This window comes from Podarcis cretensis (genome assembly GCF_951804945.1).
Source record: "Podarcis cretensis genome assembly, chromosome: 3".
Lineage (NCBI taxonomy): Eukaryota > Metazoa > Chordata > Lepidosauria > Squamata > Lacertidae > Podarcis > Podarcis cretensis.
Genome location: NC_137172.1, coordinates 81,603,070 through 81,624,051, shown reverse-complemented (window position 1 = coordinate 81,624,051; position 20,982 = coordinate 81,603,070). Strand labels below are relative to the sequence as shown.

The window sequence follows — 20,982 nt, the reverse complement described above, 5'->3', positions numbered from 1 at the left end:
AGCAGGCGTCTCTGCAAATTTAAAAGATTTCCTCAGGGAGGACTCTTAGAAGCATTTCAGACCAGCACTAATGTTTCAAGTACATAAACAGCAACTTTCATGATGAATGCAAGCAAGGCTTGCTGGCAAGTGTGGAAGCTGGCAGAATCTCAGTAGCCTGAAGCTGTCTAAATATTGATTTGGCCTTTATTGTGGGTCCACCAGCACACTGCCTTTGGAACTGCTTGTATTTAATTTGCTGTGACAAGAAAGCAGATATTCAGGGACTGCAAAGTGCTTATAAATATTGCACATTTTAAAGAGGAAGGTTTAAAAGCTGCATACATTACATCCAGACACTTGTTTTCTGTATATGATGGTAAGGGCTCTTCACGGTGCAAACCCCTTCCACCATTTCTGGGAGAAACTTAAGTATGCTACAATGACAGCATAACAAAGAGAATACACAATGGGATGCAACATCTTTCTGCAGCAACAATGATGAGAATAAAATAGCAGTTTTAAAAAAATTAATAACCAAGGGGTGCCAAATGATTAAGATATTCCATACGTACAACAGAGCAGCTTTCAACTCGGACCCAAATGTTAACCTGTCAACTCAGCCATAAAAATGTCCACATAAAACGGTGTATCTGTGTATCTGAAGAAGTGTGCATGCACACGAAAGCTCATACCTAGAACTAACTTAGTTGGTCTTTAAGGTGCTACTGGAAGGAATTTTTTTATTTTGTTTTGACTATGGCAGACCAACGCGGCTACCTATCTGTCACATAAAACGGGTGTGTCAGAAAGTATGTCACTAGTCTCCTTAGTTGCATTTCTTTACTGAATACCCACTTTGGCTGCAACAACCTCAATTCCTAGGAGCTTGTGTGCGGGTTTGTGTAAGCTCTATGCTCATCAAAATGGCCATGCAGAGGATGTTTTGCCCAAGAATGCACATTTCAGTTCAGCTGCAATCCAGACAAACAACCCCTCCTTCCTTTTTAGTGGCTTAGATTAGTCTGCAACCTTGTGTGAACTTGCATACTTAGCTGTGCAGTACAGAGAATGTTGGATTTCTACATGAGAGATCAAAGTTCAAATCCCTACTCGATTGCTCGGTCATTTGCTGAGTCTCTGCTACCTTGCAGGACAGCTGGGGAAGTTAGAATGAAATAAGGACATAGCATATTTCGCCATTAGAGATACCACCATAGTTCATACTACTTGGCTCAGAAAGTAACTCTTTAACTCAAAATGCTTGCAGTAAACATAAGAAAAGCCTTCCAAGCAACGACATCTCTCTCCACTCAGATTTTGAACTAAGCCAGAGAAAAACTCAACTCCTGTCCCGCTGTCTCTCACATAAGACACCAAAACCTTCTGCCCCGCTCCCTCCCCCCTCCCCGGAAACCCTCTCTTCCTCCCTCCCACTTCTTTGCCTGGCTGCTTCCAGAAGAAGAGGAGGTGTCTACATCTTCCTTTTGCTTTTGAAGCGCTGTCCTAGAAGCTAAAAGGCCTGGGTGAGGTAATTTCCCCCAGAGCTACTGACATCCACAGCAGTAGTTAGGTGAGGGTTTAGAGGCTAAAAGGTGGTTGGGAGATGAGACCTTTTTTGCACACCTGATAATCTCGTCACAGTGAAATGAGATCCAGTTTGAGTAATCATTTGTCTTGGGATCAACAGATTCCAAAATGAAAGGTAGAGATCTGCTCATCACTACCTGCCACAAGCCCTTTGAAACAATCTAATTAACAATAAATAACACGAGAGTGCTGAAGGGAGGTTTTGGTTCTCAACATTTGATTCTTGGCATTTATAGTTTCATTGTTTTCAAATCATAGAATTGTAGAGGTGGAAGGGACCACGAGAGTCATCTAGTACAACCCCCTACACTTTTGCCCAATGTGGGGCTTGAACCCACAACCCTGAAATTAAGAGTCTCATGATTTGCCAAATGGGCTATCTGAAAATCTTTGGAGTAGTGATGAAAGAAAATGAAACTTCCCCAGAAACACCTAACATTTTAGCAACTGTGGTCATCAGTGAGTGTCTTCTGTAGCAACTTTTAAATGCCTGTTGAAAACCTTTCTATTCTGTAGGTATGTAGATACAAAAATTTAATAGAACAAAAGACACCATGCTGGTTGTCACCACAGAAGCAATATCTCTCAAAAAGATAAATATGAGGACAAGTTGGCCAACATATAGAGAGCTCCTAATCAAAGTGGAAAATCAATTAAAATTAAGAAAATTTGAAGAAATAAGAGAAAAGATAACAGATTGGTTACAATATTTTCAATTAAATGTGATTTTTAAGGAGAAAAAAAAGACAGGACTTAGTTATACAATATTCAGATTTCAAAAAGAAATTGTAGAGGACAATACCAAATTGTTGAAGAAAATGTGTAGCTTGCTGCTACAATGGGAAACAAAGGATGAAGAGGTTAAATGTGTGATGATAAAGTGGGCAAAAGATCTGGGACATAATATTCAAATGAGTGACTGGGAAAAACTTTGGAAGGGGGATTTGAAGTTCACTGCATGCACAACACTGAAAAAGAACTATATGAAAATGATGTACCATTGGTACATAATACCGGCAAAACTTGCCAAAATGTATAGAACAAGTTCTAATAAGTGTTGGAAATGTAAAGAAAAAAGGGTACCTTTTATCACATGTGGTGGAAATGTGAAATGGTTAAAGTTATTGGGAAGTGATATATAATGAATTGAAGAAAAGTTTAAATTTACTTTTATTAAAAAACCAAAAGCATTCTTATTAGGAATAACAGGAAGCCAAATCCTGAAGGAAAAGAAGAAATTGTGTATGTATGCAACAGCAGCAGCCCGGATTCTATTAGCCCAAAGGTGGAAGGAAGACATGATACCAACAATAGAAGAATGGCAACTGAAATTGATGGACTATGCTGAAATGGCTAAACTCACAGAAAAGGAAATGGAAGGAAGTCAGGAGGTTAAAGAGAACCTCCAAAAAGAAAGAGATGATGTTTATACAATGAAAAAAGTGTTAATGTCTTATGTTTCTGTCTAAATCTTTTTTTGTTATGTGTTTCTTATGAAGAATAATTGTTGAAGATAAAATTGTAAAATCAATAAAAACTTATTTACAAAAAACAAAAACAAAAAAACCCTTTTTATTCTGCCAGGCCTATTGCTGGCAACTAAGAGTATTTTGTTTTTACTTTTTTTTTTGTTGGGAACTTCCAAGAGTGGCTGGGACAACCCAGCTAGTTGGGAGGAATACACATCGTAAATAAAATCATCATCCTCATCATCCCTCACAATGGTCCATTGATGACCACTGATGTCCATTAATTTATTTTTGTTTTTTACTTGTTTGTAACTTTTTATAATTTTATTGTTTGGTTTTATGTTTTCATATTGTTTTAAACCACTGTGACATATTTTCAGGATACAGCAATATAGATTTTTTAATAAAATAAATAAATACAGCCCCCCCTTTCCTACACTTGTTTCTTTCAGTCAATAAAGTGCTTCCAGGAAATGCTCCGAAGCTCCTCCATTCTCCTGAGAGGGGCCTGATTCAGCCTGGAGCTGGTGTAATGATGAAGCGAACATTGCCCTTCTCTCCACCCTGGCTGGTGTGAGTTAGCAAGACTTAGGATGAGTCAGTAGATCATGCATGTCCCTCCCCACCTTCCACTAGGATGTGGGGTGGGTGGGGAAGCCCTACTGTGCTAGCAGAAGTCCTTGTGCAGGCTTCCTCTAGTGGGAACAGTTAGCTGAACCCAGACCCTAGTATTCAACCTGGGAAGGCTTGTCTGTGATGGTAACTGTTTAGAGGACCTTTTCTCCACCATTCCATCGCTCTTGGTTATGTCTCCTTTATGTCTTGCTTATACCCACTCACCTCCTTGGGTGCTCACCTCACACACTGGGGTGGTGGTCCAGTTGTTTGCCCATAATGCAATGATCTTTATCTAGCATAAAAAGCCATCTATGACCATTCACAGATGTAAACACTAAGTAGAGCTTCCAGAGCAGGCTGTGGGATCCTCATGCGCTCATGACTTCCTATCCTTCTGTTCTCAGGCACACATTCCCTCTAACCAGCCATGTTCAGTGTTCTAGACAACTTTTAAGGTTCTCAAAGCAAGTTTAGGGCAATGCCAGGTTGGGAATGGCTGAATACGATGCTGAACCTAGGTAGAGATGCAAGTGGAATTTATGTGCGGATTCTTGAAGCTTAGTTAATTTTTATGCCTGTGCCAGCCTGAATTTCTACTTGCTTCATAGGTGGTTTGCCTCCCCCCCCCCAGCTCTATTAGTCAATTTACTTAATAGCCTCACTTGGCATTTTCCTAAAGCTACAATTTATATAAGAAACCAGTCCCTAGTAATAGAAGATAAGCTTAGTGACAGTTAACTCTGTTTCTATTTTTTCTCCACAGCCTTACAAAAGTCTCTGGGATTAAACATGACTTCTAATCTCATTTGCTGTAATTAGCATACTTATTCTTTTTTAAAAGCCAGGGTGCTGGTGTAATGTGTGGGGGAGACCAGACTGAGGAGGGTTTTTTTGTGGGTATATTCTGCTACATCTCACTAATGCAACAGTGCATTAGCGGTGGATTTAAACTGAGCCGTCCACACATTGTTCTGCTTTATTAGTTGTTCTGTAATTGGAATTGTGTTATTGTCATCTGGAGAAGCACTCTTGCACTATAGTGCAACAATAGTAGGGCAGAAAAAAAAAACCCTGGGACATTTGTGATATGAAAGGTTGCAGAACTTCAGCAGGAGTGCAGTAACTGGAAATGAGGATTTCATAGTGTGTCTGTAACTAGTACTAAATGCACTCAAAGTGTAATTTTATTACATTACAAGTTAAACAGACCAACTTTTTATTACAGTCATACCTCGGGTTACAGACGCTTCAGGTTGTGTTTTTTTGGGTTACAGGCCCTCCAAAACTCAGAATTACCGGAACAGGTTACTTCCGGGTTTGGGTGGTTGCGCATGCGCAGAAGCACTGAATTGCAACCTGCGTGTGTGCAGATGTGCCGCTGTGGGTTGCAAACATGCATCCTGCATGGATCACGTTCGTAACCTGAGCGTCCACTGTATTATTATTATTGCCTCTTAAAATAAGGCAGAATTTCTCATTTGTGAACTTTGTAATTCAAGAGCTGCTATGCCGAATGATCAGCTTTTTCACCAAATGAGAGACAGAGAGCAGTAACTGGCATTCCTCCCCCCCCCCATGCAGAGTTGCTTACATGCACATTTTATGCAGTGATTTTCACTCATTTTTTAAAATGTTACATGTATTAAGCTTTCAAAACATGTTTTTTAATATATATACAGGGTGAGTCCCCGTGGATACAGAGTACACATGTTCCACAGAGCCTCTTTTAAAAGACTCACCCTGTATATATACAGTAGAGATATTCAGAAAGAAAGAACACCCACAATAGAGGACCGATTACTATAAGGAAGATTGTATGAAGAAAATGCTTTGCTTTTTAGCCTTGGACAAGTACTATTCACCCAAATATAAGCCGCTCCCACAAATAAGCCACAATATCCAGACTGCTGCCGGGGGGAGGGAGGAGCCGCGCCACTTTGCTGGCAGCGTAAGATCACAAATATAAGCCACATTTTAACTTTTCACTGTTGGAATTTGGGGGGGGGGGAGTACGGCTTATATTCAGGCCAATACGGTATACTAGTTCACTATGTCTCAGTTTCCTATGTAACCTGTTTCTCTTTTGTTCCAAGGAATTGGCACATATATAACGAACACGAATGGTACACTATCCATATGCATAGTTATAATCAGATATATTAAATTTTAGGTGCTTACCAAGCAGTTATGAAGTCAGATTAAAGGATAGGATGCGTATAAAACGGACCAACGGACCAGCAACCTTTTAAAACTCCTTAACTGTGACAAAATATTTTGGTCAGGAGGCCTGAATTCATCCAGACAGACAAGTCTGAAGAGTGTTTCCTAAAGATCTGGCTCTAGTTCTTTAAATGTAGTGGCTTAACATTTTGATATATTTTTTTTAAAAAAACCAAAACTTGAAAATAAGGGCATCTCTGGATTGTAGTCTAAGTAAATAAAAAAATAAGCTTACAAAATTGGGAGGATTTGGGAGGAGGGTGAAGATGGGGAGCAGAGATGTTCATCTCTACTGTTAAAACTATTGTTATACCTTTTTGAATTCAAAAGCTGGAGATAAGCTATCAAGGGGAATATAACATTTTTATTATATTTTTTAAAAACACATTCAAATTCTTGGGCAGTGAAATAGACCCACATCTGAAGAGCCACTCTGAGGGAAATAACAAAGAAACACTTCTTGTGCAACCCCACCACTGATTCTTCAACTTATTGTGCAGAGAGGCCATTTGCTTTCGCTTTTTCTACACAAATCAGGATTCAGCTTGGAGATTTATGCAAATACTTTTGACAGCATTCTGGAAAACACACTCTGGTGTATTTTGCAGTGAAATTAAGCCTTCATGGCAAGAGCCCTCCAGTCAGCATCTGCTAGTAAATGTTGCTGAGTAGGCTGGGGGATGCATATTTTGTGTACGTTTTAGCAAAAACGACACTTAGTGAGTATGCATCATAGCAAGCGCATCAAGCAAGGACCGGAAAGCAGAATTATACCCAGACCATTATAAAATATCCAAACATGAAAACGCCACCAGGAATTTTTCGATAAATTATTGACTGTGTGTGCTCAAGACTATGTACAATCAGGAGGCTAGTATTTCAAAAGGAGCAATGTTACTACTGAGTGGCAAAGAAAAAAAATATTGAGGAGAAAAACCCTTGAATCAGCAACGCAACTAGACTATTCTAATGTTCCAAATGGTGGGAACTTCAGCTGGGCTACTGAAGATATCCACTGTCAAAAGAGGATTCCACTTGAATAGATAACAAGGCAATTAAAATCATTAACTGGTAGGCTGCAGCCATGTATAAATATCCTGTCTTCCTGCAGGCCTTTATATACCATCCAAAACAACCATAAAGTGATTATCTATAGCTTTCAATTTCTAGTCTTTTGGGAGAATCTGAAACACCAATCCCTTATTTTCCCCCATTCTATCCCCCACCCCCGAATTTGGCACTTATTGTACTTTGTTCCTATACTCTTAGTGATTCTCAAGACTGGCGCAGCTTGCATTTTAATTCATTCTTTGCATGCGCAGTGTCAGCATAGCTCTGCTGAAAAAGGGGTCATTCTTTAGTGGTGCCCTCAACTTAAACAAGGAGCTACACCCCCAAATAACAGATCAAACTAACGATGTTTGGATTGTGCTGCATACTAGTATATAACACTATAGCCATGCCTTCAACATTTTGAGAGAAGCTTTAGAACAGCAGTCTACTTACATAATGAACAACGCCTCTTCTATACTCATTTCTCTCTCCTCAGTAGGAGTATAAAGAACATTTTTAAAAGGTACTATTAGCTCAAAAGCATTCTACATCCACTTGATGGAGAAAGACACAAAGGGCACACTCAAACTTAAGAGTGTACTTGCTTTCAGTCATGTTTGGAGAGAGAACAACGGGGTGTTTAGGCTTACTCTGCATTTTTTGTGGAATAGGTACTGCTGCCCAGGCACCAACATTCATGTTCTTAACTGTGTATTTTTTGCATGCTGTTTAGCTTCAACTGGATTAGAACTCAATTCTTGAGGCAGAGGCTCTCTCTCCCAACACCAATCCCACAAACACAAAACCAGGGCAATTGTAGGCACAATGGAAACAGTCAGGAACAAGGGAATAGAAAAAGCAGGGTCTAGGTCAGAATGGTCCAACTTTTCATACCAAGTGAACCGCAAGATTACTTTTACATGGAACCCATGGGCACACTGCCTGAGCCCCTTATTCCTAGGTAGCTCTGCATTCTCCGGTGCACACTCATTTGCAAGGTAGCCACCTGAGCCTGAAATTTCTGGCATCCACCATCTGAGGCTGAGAGGAGATTCCACCTGCCTCCCCCTCTGACTTGGAAAGGAGGTTATTTTGCCAGAGATGAATTGGAGCTCTGGATGCAAGACTGCTGAGAACTCCTCAAGAAGCCCAAGGTCTCCCTCATCAGGGTTGGAGACGGGAGACTTCGCAAGCTCTCAAGTGTCTTCTGACGCTCTAGGCTGCCTGGATGTTTGGTGTTGGAAGAGACATTCAGGTCAGGTCAGACCCTGCATGACACCTACATGGCCCACCTACTGCCCCCTGCCTAGTTAAATGTGCTTAAGACCAGTGGCCCAAGATCTGAAGTTTTCACTGTATTTGCATCATTTCTACTGATGGAAGGGACTTATCATGAGTAAAGGGGGCTTTTCATGAACCGAAGATGCTTCCACTCAGTAAGGAAAAGCAGAGGGTTCAAGTCAATAACTGACATGGCGTAAAATCGGACCCTGGGAAATCCTATCTTGTGAATTAATTTGGGGGAGCTGAGAAAGCATCTTCATCTCCAAGAGTCAGGAACCAATTAATTTTGGCCTTCCCTTGTAGCATTCACTACTTTGTGTTGTCTATAGGCACTATGCACACACCCTCTCCTTGCTGTCATCTATGTTTCCAATTGTCTAGACCAGGGGTTGTCAACCTGGTCCCTACTGCCCACTAGTGGGCGTTTCAGGATTCTAGGTGGGCGGTAGGGGGTTCTACAGCACAAACTGAATCCTCCTTCCATCAAGCACTGGTGGGCAGTAAGGAAATTTTACCATTAAGAAAGATGCATTAGTGGGCAGTAGGAACAAAAAGGTCTAGACTGAGTTATTGAACAGAAAGGACCAGAAGGTGGCAGGTCTTCCCTTTGACCAGCACTAGACAGCTATTTCATCCATTACAGTTCTCCGCTTTTGTAACACCTAGGAGATAATAGCAACTGCAATACAATCCAGACCATTATGTTGTTGTTTAGTCGTGTCCGACTCTTTGTGACCCCATGGACCAGAGCACGCCAGGCACTCACTTCACCACATCATTAAAGTTTTAGATTAATGCCATCGGACAGAAGTCTTTCTTTCTATGCTATTGTTTGTGGGGTTTCAACTGAGAATGATAAAACCATTTTGCCAGAGGAAGTGTGTATGCATATGTGAGAGGAAAAGAATATGGAGTGCATGTGTGAGCAAGCTCAGGTTCCATCTGTTAAGACAGGATCATGCTCACTTTGAATTTATATTCCAACTGCTTTATTGCTACACTAGAGTGTATCAAAAAAAGAAAGAAAGAAAAGCTACAGTTCTGGCAGTCAGTACCACTACAGCTGCTCAAGCTTATTAACAGCATAAATAAACTTTTAGAGACACTCAAAGAAAATAACTGCAATTAACGCTGTCTGAATAAAATAATGAACAGCAAAATGATATTCGGATGGTTCATTCATTTACTTCCGTATGATGAAAAACATAGCCTTCTGCATGCTGAATCATCTTATATTTAGTAATTAGAAAATTAATATCATGGTTTAGTGCCTCTTAACTAAGACGAGGTCCTCATTTGGCAAATTTAGTGGCTTTATAATTCCTTTCCTTATTGCATACATCTCCTTTACTTCAAAATATAAGGAAAAGGACTATGAAACAGATCTTGACATGGCAAGAAGGTGATAAAATTGGGAAGCTATTCTCAGTAGAAAATGAATACAAGTCCAGTGGGGGGGGGGGAGAGGGGTAATACACCTACAAACTTGAAGAGGAAAAAATGTTGGGAGAGGGAAGGAGGGAAGGAGAATTCACATTCAGCAATTCAGCACTAACCAAAATTTAGCACAGAGTACAAAAAACATTTGCCTCCCTGGGAGCTCTTTCTTTCTCCTTCAATGACAACTGAAGCCTTGCTGGCTATTACACCCCCACATGCTTCTACATTTTTGGCAGATTGCTGGCTCCTGCTTCTGAAGTGATAGGTAGCCTCTCTTTCTCCTAGACAGCTTCAAGAAAAATAGGTTTTTGTTTTTATGAGCATAATTTGTCATCTTGCTACTGATGTCAAAGTAAAGTGTTATTCTCCCCCCCCCCGCGTGCGCCCGTTTCTTTCTACCATAGACAGCAGAGAAGGAAACGAGAACGAATGATCAACACCTTACAAAACAACCATTCTATGTTGTTACAACTATAGTAGCATACAAAATCTGCAAATCCATGCAAATCCACACAAACCTCAAGAGTGGAGTCATGTCTTCTTTCTTAAGTGCTTAAGATCACTCTTCTAAGCACCACAAAACTTAGTTAATTTAATTAAGGATAATTTTAATCAGCTCTCTGTAGCATTAATTATGTGACACTCTTGACATTCTTTATTTGCACAAAGCCCATTGAAGGCTTGAGCTGGTGGACTTTTTTTGAATACTGACAGCAGCAGAAAAACGTAGGGTTTCTCTGATCACCAAATTTGGTTTCCGAATCAGCAAGTCTATTAAACTCAAATTCAGCCATTTGTTTCTTTATAGATGAATTGCACTGGAATATAGTTTGGATGTGGTTGTGCCTATGGATTCAAGTGGAAAAAAGGAAATTAAATTAAGCTATCTATTTAACCACTACTGATATGGCAAATGTTTATGTTTTTTTAAAGAAAGAATAGAAGATATACCTTTTCTAAAATGAGAAAACATATAATGGAGGCTTAGATTAAAATGGGCCAATATGAGTTAATAGGTGCAAGCCTGGTTACTTTGAGGAACAGAAACTTGGTGTGGGTGGGTGGGTGGGGGAGTTAGCATTTTGCTCATATGAAGGACATAGGTTGAGGTCCATATGTACAGATTGCTTGAGAAAAATTTAAATGAATTGGAACCAGACAGATTCTAGAAGACCCAAAGACATTGCAGCAAGCGGCAAAGGAGAAAACAACAAAAAGCTATGAAGGAGCAAATCTCTTTTCTGCCCAGTATACTATAAAATATTACAAAATGAATGCAAATCCAACTTCACATTTATCTACTTCATGGTTCTTCTGCCATCTGCTCTATTGTTTGTTCATGACTCCCCTCAACTTCCTTTTGTTGCATTCAACTCAAGAAATCACTTTCACAGCATTGCGCGTTCATGTCTAACTCTTAAACAGCAAATCACTGGGGGGTGGGGTGGCAAATCACCCTTCTTTGAAGCTTGCCTGCACAAGGTCAGGATGGTGAGGATGCAACCTGAAGAATAAAACCGAAGGGCACCACAGCACACTCTCGCCCTGACAGACAGAGCACGAACCATCCCTCTTACAAAGGCTCCTTGCTAAAGTGCTGCATTTCCTGCAGTGGAAACCATAAATTCTTCCGCATTCCATTTGCCTTTCAGTTTTCCCTTTGCTTTCTAACAGCATCCCTCTTTGGCAGCATAAGTAGGTCAAATGTGGCTTGTTCTGAAGTGTTCTCTTTCAGTGAAGAGCTCATTGTTTCAAAGGCACACTTCGGGTCAACTCCAACGCCATGGTTTCCAATTCCCCCCTCCCCTCCCGCTCATGAAAAGCGGTAGAGAATGTCACCAGTAGAGACTCTTGAAGTGTTTACTATAGATAGTATATTTTAGTTCAGATGCCCCACTCCCTTTTATTTCCTTCAGAGGGCTCTCACTAAGGTTAGAAAGCTGAAACACATGGCAAGTATATTGTTATTGGAGATGGAATGCACTGCAAGGCATCATCTGGCCATATGGTTTAGGTATGTCACATTACACTTGGGGGGGAGGGGAGAGAGAGATAATATTAATACTACCAACATGAATACTAATAATAATACTAATCATTAATCCTTCTGATGACAGATTATACTACAAACCACAGTAATACTAGTAACTCATGTATCACCAGTATGAGTTTTGAATCAGAATGTACACGTATGTTCCCCCAACTTCCTCCCAAATTACTTTCCTTTACTGTTATTAGTAAGACATATAATACACTATTAATCCTGGGAACACATGCCATAACCAAAGGCTGGAGTTTGGTATAACATTTGATGAACAAGGCATCAAGGGAAAGAATCACAGATGTGATAATACAAAAGAAAAGTGATAAAATAACTGGCATAGGTGGCACTATATGCTGGTGATTTTATCACATGTTACTACCCCTTAACACCAACAGTAATGGGGTTTTTTCAGGGATTGTGAATGAAATGGCCCACATTTTGTTTTCGTATGTTTAATTTTCATCCAATTGTTTTGTTATTTCTTTATTTGTACTTGATTGCATATATATATATATATATATATATATATATATATATATATATATATTAAATGTAATGCAATTCTAGAAATAAAGGACCAAATCAAGCCATTGGTCCAACTAGCTCAGCACTGTTTACACTGACTGGCAGCAGCTCTCAAGGGTTTTAGAAAGGAAATCCACCTGGGATACCCAGGGATTCAACTGCGCTACCACTGAGAAATAGCCCTTCCCCTTGACTGGGGAAGTTTAAATGTTTATGGGAGACATGTGGACAAAGGAAGCAGGATTTTGTAGAATGAGAACTATTTCCTTCAACCCCCTCCCTTTCTGCCTCTGGTTTCACTATTATAACCTACCCCACACCTATTATATTAAAAGGTGATATTACAAAGGAAGTGGAACTCAATTATTAAAAATAAAAAGTTTCCCCCGTGGTTTTCTCCTGTCGTATGTGTGTGCTACCTTCCTAGATATTTGAATTAATACTTGCTATCTTCCAGAATATCTGCCTCTCCAAGTTATGGGCTAACCGTTTCAGGGGAGAATAGCTTCCCAGCAGGAGGTGATAACTAATCAGTGTTGATGAGAATAAACAGTGAGGGGGTGGGGGTGATCCTATAAAGCAATATTTTTTCAATCGGAGCACTTCCAGGGGCAATGCTGATTGGTAGAACTGGTCACACCTGTGCAGTACTATCGGACGAAAGACAGCTTCTTGTAAGGTTCATAGTTGCACAATGAACTTAATAGAGCCTGGAAGTTGGTTTCATCTCAATTTCTATCTGAAAAGAAGTCTCTCTCTCTCTCTCTGTATTACTAATTATTATTTACATTTATTCATAAATGCTTTATGTATTAAAAAAGAAAGGGAAGCGGAAACAGATGACGTTGCCACTATTTCCCTGCTGACTTTTTATTTTAATAAAGCTGTAAACATCCTGGAAGCTTTGATTCTGCTGTCTAGAAATGGGATGGGTGGGAAGAAGCATGTTCATCCTAGTCCAGCTTTGGCCTATACAACTGAATTCCATTTTTCTTCTCCCAGCCAAGAATGCTACATTTTCACATGCTTCTGAAAGCTTCCAAAATAGAAAGTTTCCTACATATAAATACTATGGTATGCATATGAAAATACAAATCTTTCAAATGAAGGATGCAGCTTGATGAGATGGTGGAAGGTCCTGACGTTTGCTTTTTTTATGCTTAAAAGAATCATGGGGCTGGCAGACGTGGGGAAGAAATAGGGCCAGGGGTGCAGTGCTGGGGAGGAGATATTTAACCCTTTATTCCTAGCAAGGCTTCCCTGGTTTAAATCCCCACCTCAACACAAAGCTCTGCTTATTTTGTCCTATGAAACAAAATGTGTAGGCATTTTACAGGTTTGGAGAGAGCCAGTCTAAAAAAAAATGATTAAAAAATGTACGACACATTTCAGAAAGGCTGTATAGGAGTTATGCTTGAGACAAGGCATATATTTTTTACATGCAGGAAATGATGAAACATGAGGATCAGGCTAGTTCTTTTAACAGTACATAAGGCAGATGAAATCTTCTTGAATGAATTTATAACAGGAAAAAAATCCCCTATGGAAAAACAGAATAGAGAAACAATACTGAGTATAAGAAATCACTGGAGAAAGCCCAAAGTTCGGTTTAAATCAGTGCGCCATGTACAAGCGCTGTCTTACAAATAGGATTATTTAATTTAAACCTTAGATCTGCCTGGTTACATTACTTCAAATGGAGCTGTTATATCTTGACTTCATTTTAAATCAGGGTTGTATTACAATTTGTGCTTAGGTGATATCACCACACGGATATACAAAGCAAGTAGCAGCAAATAAATAAACAAACAAATAAAATTACACAGCAGTCGGTAAATAGAGCAAAGTCACTGCCTTTCTCTGAAAGGCTAAGAGTCATCCTGCTAAATGAGGATCCAAGCTGCCCTGCACGAAGACTGTTACTAATAAATAAAAGACCTCTGGGAAAAGTGCTGAGCATACGCAGGATCTATTTTCAGCTTGCATCAGCAGCTGCTACCCCTGGGATCACATCTTTACGCATACCCCAACACCATATGTAATCACTCGAGTGCTGCAACCAGTAAGATAATGAAAGAGCGCAGCATAAATCTACACTTGAGTGGAATGCTAAATGAGGAAAATAATACAAAAGGGGGGAAATAAACCACATTTTCAAGTCATTAGGAAGAAAGACTTTGACATATGAAGTGTTGCAGCCATTAATAGCACTTATCATATAGAGTGGAGACAAAGAGACAAATTAATCAAACTGACAGAACTGGGACATTTTATGCTAATGCGGGCTCCTGGGTTTTCGTTTCTATTCCTCTGCGCCCGGAAAACCGATACCATTACAGGGCAGGAAATTGCACGAACATGCAACAGATCATAAAAATTCACGTGCCTCAGAAACACCGCCAAAAGCACTGTAAAAACAAGACTAGGGACCCCTACAGAGGAACTACCTACAGCTAATGAATGCAAATAAGTACAGGAATACTTCCTATTCATGCATAACAATGAGATACTGGCTTTGACTCCACAGTCTCCACCATTAAAAGCAAAAAAATGAAGACTAGGGACCTGCTGGTCAAATCAGATTCTGACATGATATACAAAGGAGAAGGGAGGAGAAAATGTGCTTGCTTTCTACAACTTACTTCAGCAGCTGCATTGCTATGTTTTTCTTTCAATATAAAAAATTATATTAAAAATGTAGAAGCCGAGCGCAATGAACAAAATACAGATATCCACAATAAAGTGTGTAATTGAAAAAGAAAATACTCTGGAATGGGGAAGGCTTATGTGATGGTGGAGAAATTAGATTCGGTTCACAGCCTACGAATTCTGCACTTTCCAAAACAGTACAAGAACTGGAACCTACCCATTCTTTAAAATTTCCACTTCTCTGAATTTTGCGATGCAGTTCTCCAGGCAAGCAATGTTTACCAAAATGCATATACAGTGGTACCTTGTGTTACAGACGGCTTCTGTTCCAGAGGCCAGTCTGTAACGTGAAAAGCCCGCAACTCGAAGAGCCGTGTCTGCACATGGGTGCAGTGCGATTTGGCGCTTCTGCGTATGCGGCGAAACCCGGAAGTAACCCATTCCGGTACTTCCGGGTTGCTGTGGGACACAAGATGAAAACATGCAACCTGAAGCGGACATAACATGAGGTATGACTGTATTGGGTTTTAAGGGTCCATAAAATTGCATATACAATGGTACCTCGAGTTACAAACACCTCAGGTTACAAACTCTGCTAACCTGGAAGAGTTACCTCAAGTTGCGAACTCTGCCCCAGGATGAGAATGGAAATCGTGTGCTTGCGGTGCAGCGGCAGCAAGAGGCCCCATTAGCGAAAGCATGCTTCTAGCTAAGAACAGTTTCAAGTTAAGAACGGACCTCCCGAACACATTAAGTTTGTAACTAGAGGTACCACTGTATCAGTAAACATAACATACAAAAATGCATTCTTTTAAGGGAAAGTGCTTTGCCAATAGGTGTGCATTAGGCAAAATTTGGTTTCAGCAATTTTAGCTCTAATTCACACATTCTTTCTGTAGTGTGAACATCCCTGAAAACTACCGTATTTTTCGCTCTATAAGACGCACCAGACCACAAGACGCACCTAGTTTTTGGAGGAGGAAAACAAGGAAAAAAACATTCTGAATCTCAGAAGCCAGAAAAGCAAGACAGATCGCTGCGCAGTGAAAGCAGCAATCCCTCTTGCTGTTCTGGCTTCTGGGATAGCTGCGCAGCCTGCATTCACTCCATAAGACGCACACACATCTCCCCTTACTTTTTAGGAGGGAAAAAGTGAGTCTTATAGAGCAAAAAATACAGTACATCTGCTTGGTGGCGGGAATTCCATGTTGCTCTTAGAATGCTTAATATTACAATCCTGTACGGGCTTATTCAGAAGTCAGCTTCCTGTGCTCAATGGGGCAGACCCCTAGTTAAGAGGGGGAATTCAGCATAAACTTTTCACATGTATCACACAAAAAGTGACTGGGTGAGGTAGAAATAAAATCATCATCATCTGCCACTGCCTTAACAAAACTTTTGAATCTGGCCCAATTTTCAGATGAAATCCACTTGCTTACCACACATGCTTACCAATTCCCATACAGGTGGTGTGACATATGTGCTCTGCATGGAAGCTCTATTTGCAGGATTTCCTCTCCCCCCCCTTCCCAAATATATTGAGCCCCATTGTATGGCCTTTGTACAGGCTTTCTCAACCTCGGCCCTCTAGATGTTTTGAGTCTACAATTCCCATCATCCCTGACCACTGGTCCTGCTAGCTAGTGCTCATGGGAGTTGTAGGCCAAAAACATCTGGAGGGCCGAGGTTGAGGGAGCCTGGCCTAGTACTACACATTACATGTTATGGGAAGTGCATGGTGGAAGTGACGGTATGCATCTACTTCCTTGACCATGGGACTTGTGGCCACTAATTGGCAGGAGTATGAACTAGAATTAATAACAACACTGAAAAGATGGCTCACCATGATTCTAATGTAAAAGTAATAAATTTATAGTAATTTAGCAAAGTTAGTTCATCCTGCTGCTTTGGAAGTAGCTATTTTAAAATCTACGCACTACTGGCTAAATTCACATCTTGTGGAAATGGTAGAATGCAACCATATTCTCTTTTTGTGTGCAAGAAAATCAGCATGGGGGGGGGGTAGACAGAGAGTAGTGTTTAACCCTTTCCTTGTGCACTTAATGTCTATTTGAAATTGTACACCCAGCATTTCAAATGCACACAATTTAAACTGTGTGTGTGCGTGTGTGTGTGTGTGTGTGTGAGAGAGAGAGAGAGAGAGAGAGAGAGAAAATCACTTAGGGGATAGAGAAGAGAGGATGGGATAAATTTGTAGGTAAAAAATTAAGCACCCGTTCTTTGATCCTCCCTATGTGGCTTTACTTCCACAGAAAGGCCCTTTGGACTAACATACCACCTTTCACTAAAAAATAAAATAAAAATCACCCTATGAAGAAATGTCCTCCAGGCTCATCTGGAAAATGGTAAGTTTTCAGTAAGCACCTTCTTTCATAGGGGAAGTGGCTTAGGGATGGGTGCAACTACAGATTAGGCTTTCCCCCTAGGCTCTGTACCAGAAGCGACTGAGGTACAGTGGTGCCCTGCAAGACGAATGCCTCGCAAGACGAAAAACCCGCTAGACGAAAGGGTTTTCCATTTTTCGAGGCGCTTCGCAAGACGAATTTCCCTATGGGCTTGCTTCGCAAGACGAAAACGTATTGCGAGTTTTTTCCCTTTTTTCCCCTTTTTCTAAGCCGCTAATAGCGCTAATCCGCTAATCCGCTAATAGGGATGCTTCGCAAGACGAAAAAACCGCTAGACGAAGAGATTTGCGGAACGGATTATTTTCGTCTTGCGAGGCACCACTGTATAAGCAGGAGGATCTCACCAGAAGATCTTCAGGCATTGCTGGCTCAAGGAGTACCCCTAGCTACATACCTGTTCCTTCTGGGTGAGTGCAACATTGCCTAGAGCAGGCAAATTGCCTGATCCCCAGACTTGGGAATTCGCTTACACACAAAGCTTCTGACTCATCAGCATCCAGCTTATTTGCTCTTATCAAGCCCACCATTATGTCTAGGTCTAGGTTTTGCACAGCCACACCTGACAAATGTAACAGAGGAAAAGAGCTGAGTGTCATCCACTTACTGATGCTAATGACCACTCCCAATGGTTTCATATAGATGTTAAATAGCATTGGAGATAAGGCAGTACCTTGAGCACTCCACATCATAGCTGCCAGGGGGGCAAGGTGTAATCACCCAAAGCCACCCTCTAAACAACTCTGTAGGTAGGAGTGGAGCCACTGCAACACACTGCCTCCCATTCTATCCTACCAAGCCGGTTCAGTAAGATACCATGGTTGATGGTATCAAAAGCTGCTGAGAGATTGAGCAAAAGCAGCAAGATCACACTTCCATCCATCTTTCTTCTAGGGCAACCAAGGCTAATACAGTCCCATAAACCAAGCCTTATTAACATACTGTTTGGCTTTCAATTTATATTTCACACAGAATATCAGGGAGGGGGTTTAACCCTGTAGTTTCGTGTCTACATAATCTGTATTCAAATAGTGCATTTATATATTCATTTGCAGCTGCGTTGCTTTCATATCGTAACAACAACAACCTAGAATCAGGAACCACCACCAGAGGGAGGGAAAGGAATGGCTTTCAAGGCTTGCAATGCTCTCTTTATCTCTTCCACCTCAAAAAGGTGGATGTTGTGCTGTATGCTAGAAAGCAGAACTATTGTGCCTTCTGAATAAAGTATCACAGGGTGCCTTCATGTGGTTTCTGAAAGCTTTTTTTTTTTTAATGGCCACTTCCAATAATATCCAATTCACTAATACACACAACAGAGCCTCACTTTGTATCTGCCGACACGATTACCCTTTTCAGAAACATTTGAAATTCCATTTCTTGGCAAAAAAGAAGAAAAAGAAAATCACAGATGAACTATGGAATTGCAATCCTGGAAAGCTCTGAAATAGCCAGCCAAGAAGTTGTAACAGAGGATTTTCAGGGCAATAGTTAAATCTATGTAATTCAGGGAAGAGAATGAATTGTCTCTCTCGACACAGACTCATGATGCTGTGATTGTCAAAATACACTTAGAACATAGACTGCAAAAGTTCAAACAACTAGCATGCATGCATCCGACTACAGGTGTAATCCCCCCCCTCAATCCGCAGAGGCCAGAGAACCACTTGCAAAGTGCTCTGGGTGTAGAATGATGATAATGCTTATTAGTGATCTGAGCATAAAGCAATATAAATGTTCACAGAGCTTAGCTTTATCACTTTAGCCTGAAAACTGATGGGTGCAAACAACCTCTCTCCAGAAGGAAAGATGGGAGAGGAGTGAAGGCTGGAATGCAGGCCAGTTTGGAATCTGACAAATCAGTGGAAGAAATAAAGCGTATGAAGAGCTTCAGTTGATAGTTGCTGAGGGAAAGTATGTATGGCACCTTCAGCCCTTTGGGGGAATGGCGGGATAAAAATGTAGCAGTGAATGAATGAATGAATGAATTTCTCCACATCATACATAATTGTACGAACCTTTATCATGTCCCATTCATTCTACCTCTCCACTCCCTTGTCCCCCCCCCAGCTAGAAAGTCTTTCCCAGTAGAGTTGCCATCTCTATCCCTCTGATTATTGTTTGTTAAATCACTAGATATTTAAATATGTACTGATTTTGTATAATTATTTTTAACCTATGATGAATTCCTGCCTGCTCTGAAAGCCAGGCAGCAAATTTGTCCATTAAAAATGGCTACTACTCCTACTTTAACTATTCTTTGTTTTTTCTCCAAATTCAGATCACTGTGGAGACCAGATGTGCTGCATCTGATGAGCACTCTGTCAAATTATTATACACAATACATAAACAGAGGAGAGAAGAGAGATGCACATAACGGAACACTCTCGGTTTTCTAAAAGAACAAAGAATAAAACACAGTAAGTCATAATCTTTCATATAACACTCCAGTAGTAATTGACCTTGTGCATTCTGCCTTTGATTTTTCTCCTGTGTCCAATCATCTTCTGTTGGCTAATACACAACACTCCGCTCCCCCATCTCGGGCCAGTCGGCTGCCTTGGATGGCTAACTGATGCAAGGGCTTCTCACTGCTGCCACTTAAGGAAAACAGTTAACGCTGGATGCCTGACTCCATCCCACCCATGGCTCTGAATGGATGAGCTTTCTAAACACACTTGGCTTCTGCCAGCCTAGAAGCCTGAGTTCATCTTTCTGCCCGGCATTTCTTTCATGTAAAACATTCAGCAACCCAAGGCATTATATATGCAGATCTATAAGAAAACGGATGAGATAATGCAGGACAGCGACTGTCACTGAAAGGTGTTATGTTTCAAAGCAGATCCCAGATAAATACTTAAAACGAGAGCAAAGTGCAAAGATAGCATATAATGCACACACTCTGTATTGGTAACACAATTTAGAAAAATAAACAAGGATATGTTATGATGGGCTGGCTGGGCAGGAAGTGGGGAAAGCATACCATTCTTATAATGTTGTACTGCCTGTAATTCTGGCTATCTTATATGACATCAGTATTGGACAAGAGTTCTAGACAACACTGATTGCTACCCCAGCATTTTCCCCATGGAAAATGGCTTCCTTAGGAGTCATTGTTTTGTTACCTTGCTTTAGTATTTCCAAGACTTCATTTGTATTGGGTTAAAACTCCCTTTAGCTAAAATCTCGACTTGTCAGAAGCAGGAAAATAAAATAAAATCCATGCTTTCCTTCCACGCAGCTTTCACCTTCAGATATGACTAATGCAGCTTTGGTTTAACCGGCAAAGAAGAGCAGGCAACCCTATGAATCAGGCACTATTCTAAGCAGTGCTGGGTATTTCTAAAGTAAAAGTACCACTACACCATGAATGACTCAATCATTTTCCTGAGAGTTATTACTTGCAGCGATGAAGCAATGTTAATTGGATAATGGCCTTCTGCCAGCTAATATTGGCATGACCTACAATACCCTTGGCTGACAGCCCTGGATGTCTCTCTATCACACTTCTTCCTCTTCTTTTTTGTAATCTAGATGGGAAGTGGAAACCATTAAAGAAATATTCCCAAGTGCTAGTTAACTTCTTATCATGAATTAAAAGCTTAATTAAATGCCTTGTTAAAAGGAAGGAAGACTGATTTCTATGATTAAATAAAGCAAAAACACAACAACAACAGGAATATGGATC

General features: G+C 40.5%; 2 protein-coding genes across 7 annotated transcripts in view; one reads left to right on the top strand and one right to left on the bottom strand.

Annotated features, from left to right (window-relative positions):
* Positions 1–17,042, top strand: part of CASP8AP2 (caspase 8 associated protein 2) — a 69,254-nt gene extending 52,212 nt beyond the window's left edge. Inside the window, exon 11 of the transcript XR_013837462.1 lies at positions 17,030–17,042. The gene's annotated coding sequence lies outside the window, so the exon portion shown is untranslated. The remainder of the gene's footprint in view (positions 1–17,029) is intronic.
* The window catches only part of BACH2 (BTB domain and CNC homolog 2), a 253,179-nt gene that overhangs the window by 22,082 nt on the left and 210,115 nt on the right, over positions 1–20,982 (bottom strand). The window lies entirely within an intron of this gene.